Raw genomic sequence first — 24,411 nt, forward strand, 5'->3', positions numbered from 1 at the left:
TGAAAGCATTTTGCACCTTCAGGTCATCCTACCTGTTTAATTTATACTAGTAGAACAATCTGAAAGCATTTTGCACTTTCAAGTCATCCTACTTGTTTAATTTATACTAGTAGGACAATCTGACAGCATTTGGTACAGTCAGGTCATCCTACATGTTGGTCATCCTACCTCTTCAATTTATACTAGTAGGACAATCTGAAAGCATTTTGCACCTTCAGGTCATCCTACATCTTTAATCTATACTAGTAGAACAATCTGAAAGCATTTTGGACCTTCAGGTCATCCTACCCGTTTAATTTATTCTAGTAGAACAAACTGACAACATTTTATACTGTCAGGTCATCCTACTTGTTTAATTTGTACTAGTAGGACAATCTGACAGCATTTGGTAAAGTCAGGTCATCCTACCTGTTGGTCATCCTACCTCTTGAATTTATACTAGTAGGACAATCTGAAAGCATTTTGCACCTTCAGGTTATCTTACATCTTTAATCTATACTAGTAGGACAATCTGAAAGCATTTTGCAGATTCAGGTCATTCTACTTGTTTAATTTATACTAGTGGGACAATCTGAAAGCATTTTGCTCTTTCAGGTCATCCTACCTGTTTCATTTATACTAGTAGGACAATCTGACAGCATTTTGCACTTTCAGGTCATCCTACCTGTTTCATTTATACTAGTAGGACAATCTGACAGCATTTCACACTTTCAGGTCATCCTGCCTGTTTAATTTATACTAGTAGGACAATCTGACAGCATTTTGCACAGTCAGGTCATCCTACCTGTTTAATTCATACTAGTAGGACAATCTGACAGCATTTGGTATAGTCAGGTCATCCTACCTGTTTAATTTATACTAGTAGGACAATCTGAAAGCATTTTGCTCTTTCAGGTCATCCTACCTGTTTCATTTATACTAGTAGGACAATCTGACAGCATTTTGCACATTCAGGTCATCCTACCTGTTTAATTTATACTAGTAGGACAATCTGACAGCATTTTGTACAGTCAGGTCATCCTACTTGTTTAATTTATACTAGTAGGACAATCTGTTAGAGCATTTTGCACCTTCAGGTCATCCTGCTTGTTTAATTTATACTAGTAGGACAATCTGAAAGCATTTTGCACCTTCAGGTCATCCTACCCGTTTAATTTATACTAGTAGGACAATCTGAAAGCATTTTGCTCCTTCGGGTCATCCTACCTCTGTTTTATACTAGCAGCAAAAAAAGATTGTCTAATGTAGTATATAATCCTACCTGTTCGTTTTATACTATAAGGTGTTATGGTACCATAGACCAGATAAGACAGAGATATAAAAAAGTGAGTTTTATTAAACATGAGCAGTTAAACAGCAGATTATATGGATCTGCAGATGAAATGAAGATGATTGGTTGATGAACACAGGTAATCTCCGCCCATACACTTCTGTAATGTTCCAGATATAACAAGACAATTAACTTTACTTTCCTTGTAGGTAAACAGATGATGACGACAACAGATAACCACACCTTCAGGTCATCCTACATCTTCAATTTATACTACTAGGACAATCTGAAAGCATTTTGCATTTTCAGGTGATCCTATCTGTTTAATTTATATTAGTAGGGCAATCTGACAGCATTTTGTACAGTCAGGTTATCCTACCTTCTAAGTAGGTGGTACTATAATCCCTCCTCTACTTATGTACCCAGGGGTCTCGCTAACTGTGTGAATGGTGATGGTAGGACAAAAAATGCAGTGTGTATATAAATCTATTGTCTGTATTGTAACATATTGTGTAAATAATTTGCTTTATTAAATAATAAAGTTGTCCTCCGAAGAGGGGGGGTGGTGGCGGGCCAAAAAAAGTAGGACAATCTGAAAGCATTTTGCACTTTCACGTCATCCTACTTGTTTAATTTATACTAGTAGGACAATCTGACAGCATTTGGTACAGTCAGGTCATCCTACCTGTTGGTCATCCTACCTCTTCAATTTATACTAGTAGGACAATCTGAAAGCATTTTGCACCTTCAGGTCATCCTACATCTTTAATCTATACTAGTAGGACAATCTGAAAGCATTTTGCACTTTCAGGTCATCCTACCTGTTTAATTTATACTAGTAGGACTATCTGGCAGCATTTTGTACAGTCAGGTCATCCTACCTGTTTAATTCATACTAGTAGGACAATCTGGCAGCATTGTGTACAGTCAGGTCATCCAACCTGTTTAATTCATACTAGTAGGACAATCTGACAGCATTTGGTACAGTCAGGTCATCTTACATGTTGGTCATCCTACCTCTTCAATTAATACTAGTTGGACAATCTGAAAGCATTTTGCACTTTCAGGTCCTCCTACATCTTTAATCTATACTAGTAGAACAATCTGAAAGCATTTGCACTTTCAAGTCGTCCTACTTGTTTAATTTATACTAGTAGGACAATCTGACAGCATTTGGTACAGTCAGGTCATCCTACATGTTGTTTATCCTACCTCTTCAATTTATACTAGTAGGACAATCTGAAAGCATTTTGTACCTTCAGGTCATCCTACATCTTTAATCTATACTAGTAGAACAATCTGAAAGCATTTTGTACCTTCAGGTCATCCTACCCGTTTAATTTATTCTAGTAGAACAACCTGACAACATTTTATACTGTCAGGTCATCCTACTTTTTTAATTTGTACTAGTAGGACAATCTGACAGCATTTGGTAAAGTCAGGTCATCCTACCTGTTGGTCATCCTACCTCTTGAATTTATACTAGTAGGACAATCTGAAAGCATTTTGCACCTTCAGGTTATCTTACATCTTTAATCTATACTAGTAGGACAATCTGAAAGCATTTTGCAGATTCAGGTCATTCTACTTGTTTAATTTATACTAGTTGGACAATCTGAAAGCATTTTGCTCTTTCAGGTCATCCTACCTGTTTCATTTATACTAGTAGGACAACCTGACAGCATTTTGCACTTTCCGGTCATCCTACCTGTTTAATTTATACTAGTAGGACAATCCGACAGCATTTAGCACTTTCAGGTCATCCTACCTGTTTCATTTATACTAGTAGGACAATCTGACAGCATTTCACACTTTCAGGTCATCCTGCCTGTTTAATTTATACTAGTAGGACAATCTGACAGCATTTTGCACATTCAGGTCATCCTACTTGTTTAATTCATACTAGTAGGACAATCTGGCAGCATTTTGTACAGTCAGGTCATCCTACCTGTTTAATTCATACTAGTAGGACAATCTGACAGCATTTGGTATAGTCAGGTCATCCTACCTGTTTAATTTATACTAGTAGGACAATCTGAAAGCATTTTGTACAGTCAGGTCATCCTACCTGTTTAATTTATACTAATAGGACAATCTGGCAGCATTTTGTACAGTCAGGTCATCCTACTTGTTTAATTTATACTAGTAGGACAATCTGAAAGCATTTTGCACTTTCAGGTCATCCCACTTGTTTAATTTATACTAGTAGGACAATCTGAAAGCCTTTTGAACTTTCAGGTCATCCTACATGTTTATTTATACTAGTAGGACAATCTGACAGCATTTTGCACTTTCAGGTCATCCTACCTGTTTAATTTATACTAGTAGGACAATCTGGCAGCATTTTGTACAGTCAGGTCATCCTACCTGTTTAATTCATACTAGTAGGACAATCTGGCAGCATTTTGTACAGTCAGGTCATCCAACCTGTTTAATTCATACTAGTAGGACAATCTGACAGCATTTGGTACTGTCAGGTGATCTTACATGTTGGTCATCCTACCTCTTCAATTAATACTAGTTGGACGATCTGAAAGCATTTTGCACTTTCAGGTCATCCTACATCTTTAATCTATACTAGTAGGACAATCTGTTAGAGAATTTTGCACCTTCAGGTCATCCTACCTGTTTAATTTTTACTAATAGGACAATCGTGGGCAGTGGGTAGATGCCTCACATCTGCACGGGAAATGAACGACCCCGCCTTCCACGAGTTTCCTGCTGCCTTGCAGGTCGGCCTTGGCTGGTCAAAGGCTATGGGAGTAAACCCAAATCGAAAATCCGGTACGGAGACCCGTATACTAGTAGGACAATCTGACAGCATTTTGTACAGTCAGGTCATCCTACCTGTTTAATTTATACTAGTAGGACAATCTGAAAGCATTTTGTACAGTCAGGTCATCCTACCTGTTTAATTTATACTAATAGGACAATCTGGCAGCATTTTGTACAGTCAGGTCATCCTACTTGTTTAATTTATACTAGTAGGACAATCTGAAAGCATTTTGCACTTTCAGGTCATCCCACTTGTTTAATTTATACTAGTAGGACAATCTGAAAGCCTTTTGAACTTTCAGGTCATCCTACATGTTTATTTATACTAGTAGGACAATCTGACAGCATTTTGCACTTTCAGGTCATCCTACCTGTTTAATTTATACTAGTAGGACAATCTGGCAGCATTTTGTACAGTCAGGTCATCCTACCTGTTTAATTCATACTAGTAGGACAATCTGGCAGCATTTTGTACAGTCAGGTCATCCAACCTGTTTAATTCATACTAGTAGGACAATCTGACAGCATTTGGTACTGTCAGGTGATCTTACATGTTGGTCATCCTACCTCTTCAATTAATACTAGTTGGACAATCTGAAAGCATTTTGCACTTTCAGGTCATCCTACATCTTTAATCTATACTAGTAGGACAATCTGTTAGAGAATTTTGCACCTTCAGGTCATCCTACCTGTTTAATTTTTACTAATAGGACAATCGTGGGCAGTGGGTAGATGCCTCACATCTGCACGGGAAATGAACGACCCCGCCTTCCACGAGTTTCCTGCTGCCTTGCAGGTCGGCCTTGGCTGGTCAAAGGCTATGGGAGTAAACCCAAATCGAAAATCCGGTACGGAGACCCGTATACTAGTAGGACAATCTGACAGCATTTTGTACTTTCAGGTCATCCTACCTGTTTAATTTATACTAGTAGGACAATCTGAAAGCATTTTGTACAGTCAGGTCATCCTACCTGTTTAATTTATACTAGTCGGACAATCTGAAAGCATTTTGCACCTTCAGGTCATCCTTCCTGTTTAATTTATACTAGTAGGAAAATCTCTTAGAGCATTTTGCACCTTCAGGTCATCCTGCTTGTTAAATTTATACTAGTAGGACAATCTGAAAGCATTTTGCACCTTCAGGTCATCCTACCCGTTTAATTTATACTAGTATTAGGACAATCTGAAAGCATTTTGCTCCTTCAGGTCATCCTACCTCTGTTTTATACTAGCAGCAAAAAAAGATTGTCTCATGTAGTATATAATCCTACCTGTTCGTTTTATACTATAAGGTGTTATGGTACCATAGACCAGATAAGACAGAGATATAAAAAAGTGAGTTTTATTAAACATGAGCAGTTAAACAGCAGATTATATGGATCTGCAGATGAAATGAAGATGATTGGTTGATGAACACAGGTAATCTCCGCCCATACACTTCTGTAATGTTCCAGATATAACAAGACAATTAACTTTACTTTCCTTGTAGGTAAACAGATGATGACGACAACAGATAACCACACCTTCAGGTCATCCTACATCTTCAATTTATACTACTAGGACAATCTGAAAGCATTTTGCATTTTCAGGTGATCCTATCTGTTTAATTTATATTAGTAGGGCAATCTGACAGCATTTTGTACAGTCAGGTTATCCTACCTTCTAAGTAGGTGGTACTATAATCCCTCCTCTACTTATGTACCCAGGGGTCTCGCTAACTGTGTGAATGGTGATGGTAGGACAAAAAATGCAGTGTGTATATAAATCTATTGTCTGTATTGTAACATATTGTGTAAATAATTTGCTTTATTAAATAATAAAGTTGTCCTCCGAAAAGGGTGGGTGGTGGTGGGCCAAAAAAAGTAGGACAATCTGAAAGCATTTTGCACTTTCACATCATCCTACTTGTTTAATTTATACTAGTAGGACAATCTGACAGCATTTGGTACAGTCAGGTCATCCTACCTGTTGGTCATCCTACCTCTTCAATTCATACTAGTAGGACAATCTGAAAGCATTTTGCACCTTCAGGTCATCCTACATCTTTAATCTATACTAGTAGGACAATCTGAAAGCATTTTGCACTTTCAGGTCATCCTACCTGTTTAATTTATACTAGTAAGACAATCTGGCAGCATTTTGTACAGTCAGGTCATCCTACCTGTTTAATTCATACTAGTAGGACAATCTGGCAGCATTTTGCACTTTCAGGTCATCCTACATCTTTAATCTATACTAGTAGGACAATCTGTTAGAGAATTTTGCACCTTCAGGTCATCCTACCTGTTTAATTTATACTAATAGGACACTCGTGGGCAGTGGGTAGATGCCTCACATCTGCACGGGAAATGAACGACCCCGCCTTCCTAGAGTTTCCTGCTGCCTTGCAGGTCGGCCTTGGCTGGTCAAAGGCTATGGGAGTAAACCCAAATCGAAAATCCGGTACGGAGACCCATATACTAGTAGGACAATCTGAAAGCGTTTTGCACCTTCAGGTCATCCTACCTGTTTAATTTATACTAATAGGACACTCGTGGGCAGTGGGTAGATGCCTCACATCTGCACGGGAAATGAACGACCCCGCCTTCCTAGAGTTTCCTGCTGCCTTGCAGGTCGGCCTTGGCTGGTCAAAGGCTATGGAAGTAAACCCAATTCGAAAATCCGGTACGGAGACCCGTATACTAGTAGGACAATCTGACAGCATTTTGTACTTTCAGGTCATCCTATCTGTTTAATTTATACTAGTAGGACAATCTGACAGCTTTTTGTACAGTCAGGTCATCCTACCCGTTTAATTTATACTAGTAGGACAATCTGTTAGAGCATTTTACACCTTCAGGTCATCCTACCCATTTAATTTATACTAGTAGGACAATCTGAAAGCATTTTGCACCTTCAGGTCATCCTACCTGTTTAATTTATACTAGTAGGACAATCTGTTAGAGCATTTTGCACCTTCAGGTCATCCTACTTGTTTAATTTATACTAGTAGGACAATCTGACAGCATTTTGTACTTTCAGGTCATCCTATCTGTTTAATTTATACTAGTAGGACAATCTGACAGCTTTTTGTACAGTCAGGTCATCCTACCCGTTTAATTTATACTAGTAGGACAATCTGTTAGAGCATTTTACACCTTCAGGTCATCCTACCCATTTAATTTATACTAGTAGGACAATCTGAAAGCATTTTGCACCTTCAGGTCATCCTACCTGTTTAATTTATACTAGTAGGACAATCTGTTAGAGCATTTTGCACCTTCAGGTCATCCTACTTGTTTAATTTATACTAGTAGGACAATCTGAAAGCATTTTGCACCTTCAGGTCATCCTACCCGTTTAATTTATACTAGTAGGACAATCTGAAAGCGTTTAGCACCTTCAGGTCATCCTATTTGTTTAATTTATACTAGTAGGACAATCTGAAAGCATTTTGCACCTTCAGGTCATCCTACCTGTTTAATTTATTCTAGTAGGATAACCTGATAGCATTTTGTACTGTCAGGTCATCCTACTTGTTTAATTTATACTAGTGGGACAATCTGTTAGAGCATTTTGCACCTTCAGGTCATCCTACTTGTTTAATTTATACTAGTAGGACAATCTGAAAGCGTTTTGCACCTTCAGGTCATCCTACCTGTTTAATTTATAGTAGTAGGACAATCTGAAAGCATTTTGCACCTTCAGGTCATCCTACCTGTTTAATTTATACTAGTAGAACAATCTGAAAGCATTTTGCACTTTCAAGTCATCCTACTTGTTTAATTTATACTAGTAGGACAATCTGACAGCATTTGGTACAGTCAGGTCATCCTACATGTTGGTCATCCTACCTCTTCAATTTATACTAGTAGGACAATCTGAAAGCATTTTGCACCTTCAGGTCATCCTACATCTTTAATCTATACTAGTAGAACAATCTGAAAGCATTTTGGACCTTCAGGTCATCCTACCCGTTTAATTTATTCTAGTAGAACAAACTGACAACATTTTATACTGTCAGGTCATCCTACTTGTTTAATTTGTACTAGTAGGACAATCTGACAGCATTTGGTAAAGTCAGGTCATCCTACCTGTTGGTCATCCTACCTCTTGAATTTATACTAGTAGGACAATCTGAAAGCATTTTGCACCTTCAGGTTATCTTACATCTTTAATCTATACTAGTAGGACAATCTGAAAGCATTTTGCAGATTCAGGTCATTCTACTTGTTTAATTTATACTAGTGGGACAATCTGAAAGCATTTTGCTCTTTCAGGTCATCCTACCTGTTTCATTTATACTAGTAGGACAATCTGACAGCATTTTGCACTTTCAGGTCATCCTACCTGTTTCATTTATACTAGTAGGACAATCTGACAGCATTTCACACTTTCAGGTCATCCTGCCTGTTTAATTTATACTAGTAGGACAATCTGACAGCATTTTGCACATTCAGGTCATCCTACTTGTTTAATTCATACTAGTAGGACAATCTGGCAGCATTTTGTACAGTCAGGTCATCCTACCTGTTTAATTCATACTAGTAGGACAATCTGACAGCATTTGGTATAGTCAGGTCATCCTACCTGTTTAATTTATACTAGTAGGACAATCTGAAAGCATTTTGCTCTTTCAGGTCATCCTACCTGTTTCATTTATACTAGTAGGACAATCTGACAGCATTTTGCACATTCAGGTCATCCTACCTGTTTAATTTATACTAGTAGGACAATCTGACAGCATTTTGTACAGTCAGGTCATCCTACTTGTTTAATTTATACTAGTAGGACAATCTGTTAGAGCATTTTGCACCTTCAGGTCATCCTGCTTGTTTAATTTATACTAGTAGGACAATCTGAAAGCATTTTGCACCTTCAGGTCATCCTACCCGTTTAATTTATACTAGTAGGACAATCTGAAAGCATTTTGCTCCTTCGGGTCATCCTACCTCTGTTTTATACTAGCAGCAAAAAAAGATTGTCTAATGTAGTATATAATCCTACCTGTTCGTTTTATACTATAAGGTGTTATGGTACCATAGACCAGATAAGACAGAGATATAAAAAAGTGAGTTTTATTAAACATGAGCAGTTAAACAGCAGATTATATGGATCTGCAGATGAAATGAAGATGATTGGTTGATGAACACAGGTAATCTCCGCCCATACACTTCTGTAATGTTCCAGATATAACAAGACAATTAACTTTACTTTCCTTGTAGGTAAACAGATGATGACGACAACAGATAACCACACCTTCAGGTCATCCTACATCTTCAATTTATACTACTAGGACAATCTGAAAGCATTTTGCATTTTCAGGTGATCCTATCTGTTTAATTTATATTAGTAGGGCAATCTGACAGCATTTTGTACAGTCAGGTTATCCTACCTTCTAAGTAGGTGGTACTATAATCCCTCCTCTACTTATGTACCCAGGGGTCTCGCTAACTGTGTGAATGGTGATGGTAGGACAAAAAATGCAGTGTGTATATAAATCTATTGTCTGTATTGTAACATATTGTGTAAATAATTTGCTTTATTAAATAATAAAGTTGTCCTCCGAAGAGGGGGGGTGGTGGCGGGCCAAAAAAAGTAGGACAATCTGAAAGCATTTTGCACTTTCACGTCATCCTACTTGTTTAATTTATACTAGTAGGACAATCTGACAGCATTTGGTACAGTCAGGTCATCCTACCTGTTGGTCATCCTACCTCTTCAATTTATACTAGTAGGACAATCTGAAAGCATTTTGCACCTTCAGGTCATCCTACATCTTTAATCTATACTAGTAGGACAATCTGAAAGCATTTTGCACTTTCAGGTCATCCTACCTGTTTAATTTATACTAGTAGGACTATCTGGCAGCATTTTGTACAGTCAGGTCATCCTACCTGTTTAATTCATACTAGTAGGACAATCTGGCAGCATTGTGTACAGTCAGGTCATCCAACCTGTTTAATTCATACTAGTAGGACAATCTGACAGCATTTGGTACAGTCAGGTCATCTTACATGTTGGTCATCCTACCTCTTCAATTAATACTAGTTGGACAATCTGAAAGCATTTTGCACTTTCAGGTCCTCCTACATCTTTAATCTATACTAGTAGAACAATCTGAAAGCATTTGCACTTTCAAGTCGTCCTACTTGTTTAATTTATACTAGTAGGACAATCTGACAGCATTTGGTACAGTCAGGTCATCCTACATGTTGTTTATCCTACCTCTTCAATTTATACTAGTAGGACAATCTGAAAGCATTTTGTACCTTCAGGTCATCCTACATCTTTAATCTATACTAGTAGAACAATCTGAAAGCATTTTGTACCTTCAGGTCATCCTACCCGTTTAATTTATTCTAGTAGAACAACCTGACAACATTTTATACTGTCAGGTCATCCTACTTTTTTAATTTGTACTAGTAGGACAATCTGACAGCATTTGGTAAAGTCAGGTCATCCTACCTGTTGGTCATCCTACCTCTTGAATTTATACTAGTAGGACAATCTGAAAGCATTTTGCACCTTCAGGTTATCTTACATCTTTAATCTATACTAGTAGGACAATCTGAAAGCATTTTGCAGATTCAGGTCATTCTACTTGTTTAATTTATACTAGTTGGACAATCTGAAAGCATTTTGCTCTTTCAGGTCATCCTACCTGTTTCATTTATACTAGTAGGACAATCTGACAGCATTTTGCACTTTCCGGTCATCCTACCTGTTTAATTTATACTAGTAGGACAATCCGACAGCATTTAGCACTTTCAGGTCATCCTACCTGTTTCATTTATACTAGTAGGACAATCTGACAGCATTTCACACTTTCAGGTCATCCTGCCTGTTTAATTTATACTAGTAGGACAATCTGACAGCATTTTGCACATTCAGGTCATCCTACTTGTTTAATTCATACTAGTAGGACAATCTGGCAGCATTTTGTACAGTCAGGTCATCCTACCTGTTTAATTCATACTAGTAGGACAATCTGACAGCATTTGGTATAGTCAGGTCATCCTACCTGTTTAATTTATACTAGTAGGACAATCTGAAAGCATTTTGTACAGTCAGGTCATCCTACCTGTTTAATTTATACTAATAGGACAATCTGGCAGCATTTTGTACAGTCAGGTCATCCTACTTGTTTAATTTATACTAGTAGGACAATCTGAAAGCATTTTGCACTTTCAGGTCATCCCACTTGTTTAATTTATACTAGTAGGACAATCTGAAAGCCTTTTGAACTTTCAGGTCATCCTACATGTTTATTTATACTAGTAGGACAATCTGACAGCATTTTGCACTTTCAGGTCATCCTACCTGTTTAATTTATACTAGTAGGACAATCTGGCAGCATTTTGTACAGTCAGGTCATCCTACCTGTTTAATTCATACTAGTAGGACAATCTGGCAGCATTTTGTACAGTCAGGTCATCCAACCTGTTTAATTCATACTAGTAGGACAATCTGACAGCATTTGGTACTGTCAGGTGATCTTACATGTTGGTCATCCTACCTCTTCAATTAATACTAGTTGGACGATCTGAAAGCATTTTGCACTTTCAGGTCATCCTACATCTTTAATCTATACTAGTAGGACAATCTGTTAGAGAATTTTGCACCTTCAGGTCATCCTACCTGTTTAATTTTTACTAATAGGACAATCGTGGGCAGTGGGTAGATGCCTCACATCTGCACGGGAAATGAACGACCCCGCCTTCCACGAGTTTCCTGCTGCCTTGCAGGTCGGCCTTGGCTGGTCAAAGGCTATGGGAGTAAACCCAAATCGAAAATCCGGTACGGAGACCCGTATACTAGTAGGACAATCTGACAGCATTTTGTACAGTCAGGTCATCCTACCTGTTTAATTTATACTAGTAGGACAATCTGAAAGCATTTTGTACAGTCAGGTCATCCTACCTGTTTAATTTATACTAATAGGACAATCTGGCAGCATTTTGTACAGTCAGGTCATCCTACTTGTTTAATTTATACTAGTAGGACAATCTGAAAGCATTTTGCACTTTCAGGTCATCCCACTTGTTTAATTTATACTAGTAGGACAATCTGAAAGCCTTTTGAACTTTCAGGTCATCCTACATGTTTATTTATACTAGTAGGACAATCTGACAGCATTTTGCACTTTCAGGTCATCCTACCTGTTTAATTTATACTAGTAGGACAATCTGGCAGCATTTTGTACAGTCAGGTCATCCTACCTGTTTAATTCATACTAGTAGGACAATCTGGCAGCATTTTGTACAGTCAGGTCATCCAACCTGTTTAATTCATACTAGTAGGACAATCTGACAGCATTTGGTACTGTCAGGTGATCTTACATGTTGGTCATCCTACCTCTTCAATTAATACTAGTTGGACAATCTGAAAGCATTTTGCACTTTCAGGTCATCCTACATCTTTAATCTATACTAGTAGGACAATCTGTTAGAGAATTTTGCACCTTCAGGTCATCCTACCTGTTTAATTTTTACTAATAGGACAATCGTGGGCAGTGGGTAGATGCCTCACATCTGCACGGGAAATGAACGACCCCGCCTTCCACGAGTTTCCTGCTGCCTTGCAGGTCGGCCTTGGCTGGTCAAAGGCTATGGGAGTAAACCCAAATCGAAAATCCGGTACGGAGACCCGTATACTAGTAGGACAATCTGACAGCATTTTGTACTTTCAGGTCATCCTACCTGTTTAATTTATACTAGTAGGACAATCTGAAAGCATTTTGTACAGTCAGGTCATCCTACCTGTTTAATTTATACTAGTCGGACAATCTGAAAGCATTTTGCACCTTCAGGTCATCCTTCCTGTTTAATTTATACTAGTAGGAAAATCTCTTAGAGCATTTTGCACCTTCAGGTCATCCTGCTTGTTAAATTTATACTAGTAGGACAATCTGAAAGCATTTTGCACCTTCAGGTCATCCTACCCGTTTAATTTATACTAGTATTAGGACAATCTGAAAGCATTTTGCTCCTTCAGGTCATCCTACCTCTGTTTTATACTAGCAGCAAAAAAAGATTGTCTCATGTAGTATATAATCCTACCTGTTCGTTTTATACTATAAGGTGTTATGGTACCATAGACCAGATAAGACAGAGATATAAAAAAGTGAGTTTTATTAAACATGAGCAGTTAAACAGCAGATTATATGGATCTGCAGATGAAATGAAGATGATTGGTTGATGAACACAGGTAATCTCCGCCCATACACTTCTGTAATGTTCCAGATATAACAAGACAATTAACTTTACTTTCCTTGTAGGTAAACAGATGATGATGACAACAGATAACCACACCTTCAGGTCATCCTACATCTTCAATTTATACTACTAGGACAATCTGAAAGCATTTTGCATTTTCAGGTGATCCTATCTGTTTAATTTATATTAGTAGGGCAATCTGACAGCATTTTGTACAGTCAGGTTATCCTACCTTCTAAGTAGGTGGTACTATAATCCCTCCTCTACTTATGTACCCAGGGGTCTCGCTAACTGTGTGAATGGTGATGGTAGGACAAAAAATGCAGTGTGTATATAAATCTATTGTCTGTATTGTAACATATTGTGTAAATAATTTGCTTTATTAAATAATAAAGTTGTCCTCCGAAGAGGGTGGGTGGTGGTGGGCCAAAAAAAGTAGGACAATCTGAAAGCATTTTGCACTTTCACATCATCCTACTTGTTTAATTTATACTAGTAGGACAATCTGACAGCATTTGGTACAGTCAGGTCATCCTACCTGTTGGTCATCCTACCTCTTCAATTCATACTAGTAGGACAATCTGAAAGCATTTTGCACCTTCAGGTCATCCTACATCTTTAATCTATACTAGTAGGACAATCTGAAAGCATTTTGCACTTTCAGGTCATCCTACCTGTTTAATTTATACTAGTAAGACAATCTGGCAGCATTTTGTACAGTCAGGTCATCCTACCTGTTTAATTCATACTAGTAGGACAATCTGGCAGCATTTTGCACTTTCAGGTCATCCTACATCTTTAATCTATACTAGTAGGACAATCTGTTAGAGAATTTTGCACCTTCAGGTCATCCTACCCGTTTAATTTATACTAGTAGGACAATCTGAAAGCGTTTTGCACCTTCAGGTCATCCTACCTGTTTAATTTATACTAATAGGACACTCGTGGGCAGTGGGTAGATGCCTCACATCTGCACGGGAAATGAACGACCCCGCCTTCCTAGAGTTTCCTGCTGCCTTGCAGGTCGGCCTTGGCTGGTCAAAGGCTATGGGAGTAAACCCAAATCGAAAATCCGGTACGGAGACCCATATACTAGTAGGACAATCTGAAAGCGTTTTGCACCTTCAGGTCATCCTACCTGTTTAATTTATACTAATAGGACACTCGTGGGCAGTGGGTAGATGCCTCACATCTGCACGGGAAATGAACGACCCCGCCTTCCTAGAGTTTCCTGCTGCCTTGCAGGTCGGCCTTGGCTGGTCAAAGGCTATGGAAGTAAACCCAATTCGAAAATCCGGTACGGAGACCCGTATACTAGTAGGACAATCTGACAGCATTTTGTACTTTCAGGTCATCCTATCTGTTTAATTTATACTAGTAGGACAATCTGACAGCTTTTTGTACAGTCAGGTCATCCTACCCGTTTAATTTATACTAGTAGGACAATCTGTTAGAGCATTTTACACCTTCAGGTCATCCTACCCATTTAATTTATACTAGTAGGACAATCTGAAAGCATTTTGCACCTTCAGGTCATCCTACCTGTTTAATTTATACTAGTAGGACAATCTGTTAGAGCATTTTGCACCTTCAGGTCATCCTACTTGTTTAATTTATACTAGTAGGACAATCTGACAGCATTTTGTACTTTCAGGTCATCCTATCTGTTTAATTTATACTAGTAGGACAATCTGACAGCTTTTTGTACAGTCAGGTCATCCTACCCGTTTAATTTATACTAGTAGGACAATCTGTTAGAGCATTTTACACCTTCAGGTCATCCTACCCATTTAATTTATACTAGTAGGACAATCTGAAAGCATTTTGCACCTTCAGGTCATCCTACCTGTTTAATTTATACTAGTAGGACAATCTGTTAGAGCATTTTGCACCTTCAGGTCATCCTACTTGTTTAATTTATACTAGTAGGACAATCTGAAAGCATTTTGCACCTTCAGGTCATCCTACCCGTTTAATTTATACTAGTAGGACAATCTGAAAGCGTTTAGCACCTTCAGGTCATCCTATTTGTTTAATTTATACTAGTAGGACAATCTGAAAGCATTTTGCACCTTCAGGTCATCCTACCCGTTTAATTTATACTAGTAGGACAATCTGAAAGCGTTTAGCACCTTCAGGTCATCCTACCTGTTTAATTTATACTAATAGGACAATCGTGAGCAGTGGGTAGATGCCTCACATCTGCACGGGAAATGAACGACCCCGCCTTCCACGAGTTTTCTGCTGCCTTGCAGGTCAAAGGCTATGGGAGTAAACCCAAATCGAAAATCCGGTACGGAGACCCATATACTAGTAGGACAATCTCAAAGCATTTTGCACCTTCAGGTCATCCTACCCGTTTAATTTATACTAGTAGGACAATCAGAAAGCGTTTAGCACCTTCAGGTCATCCTACCTGTTTAATTTATACTAATAGGACAATCGTGGGCAGTGGGTAGATGCCTCACATCTGCACGGGAAATGAACGACCCCGCATTCCACGAGTTTCCAGCTGCCTTGCAGGTCGGCCTTGGCTGGTCAAAGGCTATGGGAGTAAACCCAAATCGAAAATCCGGTACGGAGACCCATATACTAGTAGGACAATCTGAAAGCATTTTGCACCTTCAGGTCATCCTACCCATTTAATTTATACTAGTAGGGCAATCTGAAAGCATTTTGCACCTTTAGGTCATCCTACATCTTTAATCTATAATAGTAGGACAATCTGAAAGAATTTTGGACCTTCAGGTCATCCTACCTGTTTAATTTATACTAGTAGGACAATCTGACAGCATTTTGCACTTTCAGGTCATCCTACCTGTTTAATTTATACAAGTAGGACAGTCCGACAGCATTTTGCACTTTTAGGTCATCCTACCGGTTTCATTTATACTAGTAGGACAATCTGGCAGCATTTTGCACCTTCAGGTCATCCTACTTGTTTAATTTATACTAGTATGACAATCTGAAAGCATTTTGCACCTTCAGATCATCCTACCCATTTAATTTATACTAGTAGGACAATCTTAAAGCATTTTGCACCTTCAGCTCATCCTACCTGTTTAATTTATACTAATAGGCCAATCGTGGGCAATGGGTAGATGCCTTGCATCTGCACGGGAAATGAACGACCCCGCCTTCCACGAGTTTCCTGCTGCCTTGCAGGTCGGCCTTGGCTGGTCAAAGGCTATGGGAGTAAACCCAAATCGAAAATCCGGTACGGAGACCCGTATACTAGTAGGACAATCTGACAGCATTTCGTACTTTCAGGTCATCCTACCTGTTTAATTTATACTAGTAGGACAATCTGACAGCATTTTGTACAGTCAGGTCATCCTACTTGTTTAATTTATACTAGTAGGACAATCTGTTAGAGCATTTTGCACCTTCAGGTCATCCTGCTTGTTTAATTTATACTAGTAGGACAATCTGAAAGCATTTTGCACCTTCAGGTCATCCTACCCGTTTAATTTATACTAGTAGGCAGTGTCGGCGCCACGAGCGGGCCCTAGGGGGCATGGCCCGGCCACTTGAGTCACTGTCCCCCCTTACTTCTCAAAATAACAATGAACTTAGTTATTAAAAAAATGTGATGCAAATACATTTGGTTATACAATGAATACTGATTAAAATTCGGAGTATAATTAATAAAAAATAATAATTAAAATACTAACCCACAATGCAATGCTAACATTTTCAGCCAGTTACATACACGCAGCCACTGTCACGTTCGGGGGCTCAATCGCCATGTGTGAGAACTCATTTTCTGTCTAAATAATGTATACTTGTAAGTCTTGGCATTTGAGCAAGACGAAGAAATTTCGCGACAAATAAAAGGACCTTCTTAAAAAGTTGAAAAAAGTCCTCTCGTCGCCTGCAGCTCTTCTGAAGGTAAAACGCATAGTTCATTCTGGTGTTAGATATGTCAGTAACATTGTTTTCTTTTGCTGTTATTTGGTTATGTACTGGTCTTTATGATTTACGTGAGTTATCCAGTCTTGCACTTTAACGTCTTTATAAGTTATGGTTTTACTATAGTGAGGGATTTATTTAACAACTTGGCTGGCTGTAACAATCCCGCTAATTTCACGGCTAGTTGCTATATGATTAAATATATAGACATAACATTTTGATTTGATGTCTTTTATTAGCTTATTTTAAAGAAATACAAACCTTCTGGGAAAACGTTTCCAGACGCGTTAAAACAAGTTAAAAGTCAAAAGACGAACATTCGGTTTAATCATTGTAAATACAATCTCATATACGTGATTAATTATGCATATTTATTCTGTATTAATTCGTAACTGTCTCTGTTAACGTGACTCGCTCGCAGTACCCGGGTTAGGCTGTGTTTCAGGCGGTTGTTCAAGGAATAAAATACCTTTGAATGTTGCGACTGGCCAATCAGTACCAAGCATTTTACAGTGCCATGTAGTAATAATAATAATAAAATAATAAGATGAACCAGGTGCCCCCACAGTAAAACAGGAGGCCCGCTCATTCTGTATTCTCTGGCGCCGACACTGCTAGTAGGACAATCTGAAAGCATTTTGCTTCTTCAGGACATCCTACCTCTGTTTTATACTAGCAGCAAAAAAAGATTGTCTCATGTAGTATATAATCCTACCTGTTCGTTTTATACTATAAGGTGTTATGGTACCATAGACCAGATAAGACAGAGATATAAAAAAGTGAGTTTTATTAAACATGAGCAGTTAAACAGCAGATTATATGGATCTGCAGATGAAATGAAGATGATTGGTTGATGAACACAGGTAATCTCCGCCCATACACTTCTGTAATGTTCCAGATATAACAAGACAATTAACTTTACTTTCCTTGTAGGTAAACAGATGATGACGACAACAGATAACCACACCTTCAGGTCATACTACATACTAGGACAATCTGAAAGCATTTTGCATTTTCAGGTGATCCTATCTGTTTAATTTATATTAGTAGGGCAATCTGACAGCATTTTGTACAGTCAGGTTATCCTACCTTCTAAGTAGGTGGTACTATAATCCCTCCTCTACTTATGTACCCAGGGGTCTAGCTAAACTGTGTGAATGGTGATGGTAGGACAAAAAATGCAGTGTGTATATAAATCTATTGTCTGTATTGTAACATATTGTGTAAATAATTTGCTTTATTAAATAATAAAGTTGTCCTCCGAAGAGGTGGGGTGGTGGCGGGCCAAAAAAAGTAGGACAATCTGAAAGCATTTTGCACTTTCACGTCATCCTACTTGTTTAATTTATACTAGTAGGACAATCTGACAGCATTTGGTACAGTCAGGTCATCCAACCTGTTTAATTCATACTAGTAGGACAATCTGACAGCATTTGGTACAGTCAGGTCATGTTACATGTTGGTCATCCTACCTCTTCAATTAATACTAGTTGGACAATCTGAAAGCATTTTGCACCTTCAGGTCATCCTACATCTTTAATCTATACTAGTAGGACAATCTGTTAGAGCATTTTGCACCTTCAGGTCATCCTACTTGTTTAATTTATACTAGTAGGACAATCTGAAAGCATTTTGCACCTTCAGGTCATCCTACCCGTTAAATTTATACTAGTAGGACAATCTAAAAACGTTTTGCACCTTCAGTTCATCCTACCTGTTTAATTTATACTAATAGGACAATCGTGGGCAGTGGGTAGATGCCTCACATCTGCACGGGAAATGAGCGACCCCGCCTTCCACGAGTTTCCTGCTGCCTTGCAGGTCGGCCTTGGCTGGTCAAAGGCTATGGGAGTAAACCCAAATCGAAAATCCTGTACGGAGACCTGTATACTAGTAGGCCAATCTGACAGCATTTTGTACTTTCAGGTCATCCTATCTGTTTAATTTTTATTAGTAGGGCAATCTGACAGCATTTGCTAGTCAGGTCATCCTACCTGTTGGTCATCCTACCTCTTCAATTTATATAAGTAGGACAATCTGAAAGCATTTTGCACCTTCAGGTCATCCTACATCTTTAATCTATACTAGTAGGACAATCTGACAACATTATGTACTTTAAGGTCATCCTACCCGTTTAATTTATACTAGTAGGACAATCTGACAACATTTTGCACTTTCAGGTCATCCTACCTGTTTAATTCATACTAGTAGGACAATCTGTTAGAGCATTTTGCACCTTCAGGTCATCCTACTTGTTTACTTTATACTAGTAGGACAATCTGTTAGAGCATTTTGCACCTTCAGGTCATCCTACTTGTTTACTTTATACTAGTAGGACAATCTGAAAGCGTTTTGCACTTTCAGGTCATCCTACCTGTTTCATTTATACTAGTAGGACAATCTGACAACATTTTGCACTTTCAGGTCATCCTACCTGTTTAATTCATACTAGTAGGACAGTCTGGCAGCACTTTGTACAGTGAGGTCATACCCGTTTAATTCATACTAGTAGGACAATCTGACAGCATTTGGTACAGTCAGGTCATCCCACATGTTTTTCATCCTACATCTTTAATCTATACTAGTAGGACAATCTGAAAGCATTTTGCACTTTCAGGTCATCCTACCTGTTTAATTTATACTAGTAGGACAATCCGACAGCATTTTGCACTTTCAGGTCATCCTACCAGTTTAATTTATACTAGTAGGACAATCTGACAGCATTTTGCACTTTCAGGTCATTCTACCCCTTTAATTTATACTTGTAGGACAACCTGACGACAGCATTTTGCAGCTTCAGGTCATCCTACCTGTTTAATTTATACTAGTAGGACTATCTGAAAGCATTTTGGACCTTCAGGTCATCCTACCCGTTTAATTTATACTAGTAGGACAACCTGACAGCATCTTGCACCTTCAGGTCATCCTACTTGTTTAATTTATACTAGTAGGACAATCTGACAGCATTTGGTACAGTCAGGTCATCCTACATGTTGGTCATCCTACCTCTTCAATTTATACTAGTAGGACAATCTGAAAGCATTTTTCACCTTCAGGTCATCCTACATCTTTAATCTATACTAGTAGAACAATCTGAAAGCATTTTGCAGCTTCAGGTCATCCTACCCGTTTAATTTAAACTAGTAGGAAAATCTGAAAGCATTTTGCACCTTCAGGTCATCCTACCCGTTTAATTTATACTAGTATTAGGACAATCTGAAAGCATTTTGCTCCGTCAGGTCATCCTACCTCTGTTTTATACTAGCAGCAAAAAAAGATTGTCTCATGTGGTATATAATCCTACCTGTTCGTTTTATACTATAAGGTGTTATGGTACCATAGACCAGATAAGATAGAGATATAAAAAAGTGAGTTTTATTAAACATGAGCAGTTAAACAGCAGATTATATGGATCTGCAGATGAAATGAAGATGATTGGTTGATGAACACAGGTAATCTCCGCCCATACACTTCTGTAATGTTCCAGATATAACAAGACAATTAACTTTACTTTCCTTGTAGGTAAACAGATGATGACGACAACAGATAACCACACCTTCAGGTCATCCTACATCTTCAATTTATACTACTAGGACAATCTGAAAGCATTTGGTACAGTCAGGTCATCCCACATGTTTTTCATCCTACATCTTTAATCTATACTAGTAGGACAATCTGAAAGCATTTTGCACTTTCAGGTCATCCTACCTGTTTAATTTATACTAGTAGGACAATCCGACAGCATTTTGCACTTTCAGGTCATCCTACCAGTTTAATTTATACTAGTAGGACAATCTGACAGCATTTTGCACTTTCAGGTCATTCTACCCATTTAATTTATACTTGTAGGACAAGCTGACGACAGCATTTTGCAGCTTCAGGTCATCCTACCTGTTTAATTTATACTAGTAGGACTATCTGAAAGCATTTTGGACCTTCAGGTCATCCTACCCGTTTAATTTATACTAGTAGGACAATCTGACAGCATTTGGTACAGTCAGGTCATCCTACATGTTGGTCATCCTACCTCTTCAATTTATACTAGTAGGACAATCTGAAAGCATTTTTCACCTTCAGGTCATCCTACATCTTTAATCTATACTAGTAGAACAATCTGAAAGCATTTTGCAGCTTCAGGCCATCCTACCTGTTTAATTTATACTAGTAGGACAATCTGAAAGCATTTTGGACCTTCAGGTCATCCTACCCGTTTAATTTAAACTAGTAGGACAATCTGAAAGCATTTTGCACCTTCAGGTCATCCTACCCGTTTAATTTATACTAGTATTAGGACAATCTGAAAGCATTTTGCTCCTTCAGGTCATCCTACCTCTGTTTTATACTAGCAGCAAAAAAAGATTGTCTCATGTAGTATATAATCCTACCTGTTCGTTTTATACTATAAGGTGTTATGGTACCATAGACCAGATAAGACAGAGATATAAAAAAGTGAGTTTTATTAAACATGAGCAGTTAAACAGCAGATTATATGGATCTGCAGATGAAATGAAGATGATTGGTTGATGAACACAGGTAATCTCCGCCCATACACTTCTGTAATGTTCCAGATATAACAAGACAATTAACTTTACTTTCCTCGTAGGTTAACAGATGATGACGACAACAGATAACCACACCTTCAGGTCATCCTACATCTTCAATTTATACTACTAGGACAATCTGAAAGCATTTGGCTTTTTAAGGTGATCCTATCTGTTTAATTTATATTAGTAGGGCAATCTGACAGCATTTTGTACAGTCAGGTAATCCTACCTTCTAAGTAGGTGGTACTATAATCCCTCCTCTACTTATGTACCCAAGGGGTCTCGCTAAACTGTGTGAATGGTGATGGTAGGACAAATAATGCAGTGTGTATATAAATCTATTCTCTGTATTGTAACATATTGTGTAAATAATTTGCTTGATTAAATAATAAAGTTGTCCTCCGAAGAGGGGGGGTGGCGGCGGGCCAAAAAGAATAGGACAATCTGAAAGCATTTTGCACTTTCACGTCATCCTACTTGTTTAATTTATACTAGTAGGACAATCTGACAGCATTTGGTACAGTCAGGTCATCCTACCTGTTGGTCATCCTACCTCTTCAATTTATACTAGTAGGACAATCTGAAAGCATTTTGCACCTTCAGGTCATCCTACATCTTTAATCTATACTAGTAGGACAATCTGAAAGCATTTTGGACCTTCAGGTCATCCTACCTGTTTAATTTATACTAGTAGGACAATCTGACAACATTTTGTACTTTAAGGTCATCCTATTTGTTACATTTAAACTAGTAGGACAATCTGTTACAGCATTTTGCACCTTCAGGTCATCCTACTTGTTTAATTTATACTAGTAGGACAATCTGAAAGCATTTTGCCCTTTCAGGTCATCCTACTTGTTTAATTTATACTAGTAGGACAATCTGAAAGCATTTTGCACTTTCAGGTCATCCTACATGTTTATTTATACTAGTAGGACAATCTGACAGCATTTTGCACTTTCAGGTCATCCTACCCGTTTAATTTATACTAGTAGGACAATCTGGCAGCATTTTGTACAGTCAGTTCATCCTACCTGTTTAATTCATACTAGTAGGACAATTTGGCAGCATTTTGTACAGTCAGGTCATCCAACCTGTTTAATTCATACTAGTAGGACAATATGACAGCATTTGGTACTGTCAGGTCATCTTACATGTTGGTCATCCTACCTCTTCAATTAATACTAGTTGGACAATCTGAAAGCATTTTGCACTTTCAGGTCATCCTACATCTTTAATCTATACTAGTAGGACAATCTGTTAGAGAATTTTGCACCTTCAGGTCATCCTACCCGTTTAATTGATACTAGTAGGACAATCTGAAAGCGTTTTGCACCTTCAGGTCATCCTACCTGTTTAATTTTTACTAATAGGACAATCGTGGGCAGTGGGTAGATGCCTCACATCTGCACGGGAAATGAACGACCCCACCTTCCACGAGTTTCCTGCTGCCTTGCAGGTCGGCCTTGGCTGGTCAAAGGCTATGGGAGTAAACCCAATTCGAAAATCCGGTACGGAGACTGGTATACTAGTAGGACAATCTGACAGCATTTTGTACTTTCAGGTCATCCTACCCGTTTAATTTATACTAGTAGGACAATCTGTTAGAGCATTTTGCACCTTAAGGTCATCCTACCCATTTAATTTATACTAGTAGGACAATCTGAAAGCATTTTGCACCTTCAGGTCATCCTACCTGTTTAATTTATACTAGTAGGACAATCTGTTAGAGCATTTTGCACCTTCAGGTCATCCTACTTGTTTAATTTATACTAGTAGGACAATCTGAAAGCATTTTGCACCTTCAGGTCATCCTACTTGTTTAATTTATACTAGTAGGACAATCTGACAGCATTTGGTACAGTCAGGTCATCCTACCTGTAGGTCATCCTACCTCTTCAACTTATACTAGTAGGACAATCCGACAGCATTTTGCACTTTCAGGTCATCCTACCCGTTTTATTTATACTAGTAGGACAATCTGAAAGCATTTTGCACTTTCACGTCATCCTACTTGTTTAATTTATACTAGTAGGACAATCTGACAGCATTTGGTACAGTCAGGTCATCCTACATGTTGGTCATCCTACCTCTTCAATTTATACTAGTAGGACAACCTGAAAGCATTTTTCACATTCAGGTCATCCTACATCTTTAATCTATACTAGTAGAACAATCTGAAAGCATTTTGCAGCTTCAGGCCATCCTACCTGTTTAATTTATACTAGTAGGACAATCTGAAAGCATTTTGGACCATCAGGTCATCCTACCCGTTTAATTTATTCTAGTAGAACAACCTGACAACATTTTATACTGTCAGGTCATCCTACTTGTTTAATTTGTACTAGTAGGACAATCTGAAAGCATTTTGCACCTTCAGGTTATCTTACATCTTTTATCTATACTAGTAGGACAATCTGAAAGCATTTTGCAGATTCAGGTCATTCTACTTGTTTAATTTATACTAGTTGGACAATCTAAAAGCATTTTGCTCTTTCAGGTCATCCTACCTGTTTCATTTATACTAGTAGGACAATCTGACAGCATTTTGCACTTTCCGGTCATCCTACCTGTTTAATTTATACTAGTAGGACAATCCGACAGCATTTTGCACTTTCAGGTCATCCTACCTGTTTCATTTATACTAGTAGGACAATCTGACAGCATTTCACACTTTCAGGTCATCCTGCCTGTTTAATTTATACTAGTAGGA

This window comes from Paramisgurnus dabryanus, chromosome 11 (assembly GCF_030506205.2).
Source record: "Paramisgurnus dabryanus chromosome 11, PD_genome_1.1, whole genome shotgun sequence".
NCBI classification, from domain to species: domain Eukaryota; kingdom Metazoa; phylum Chordata; class Actinopteri; order Cypriniformes; family Cobitidae; genus Paramisgurnus; species Paramisgurnus dabryanus.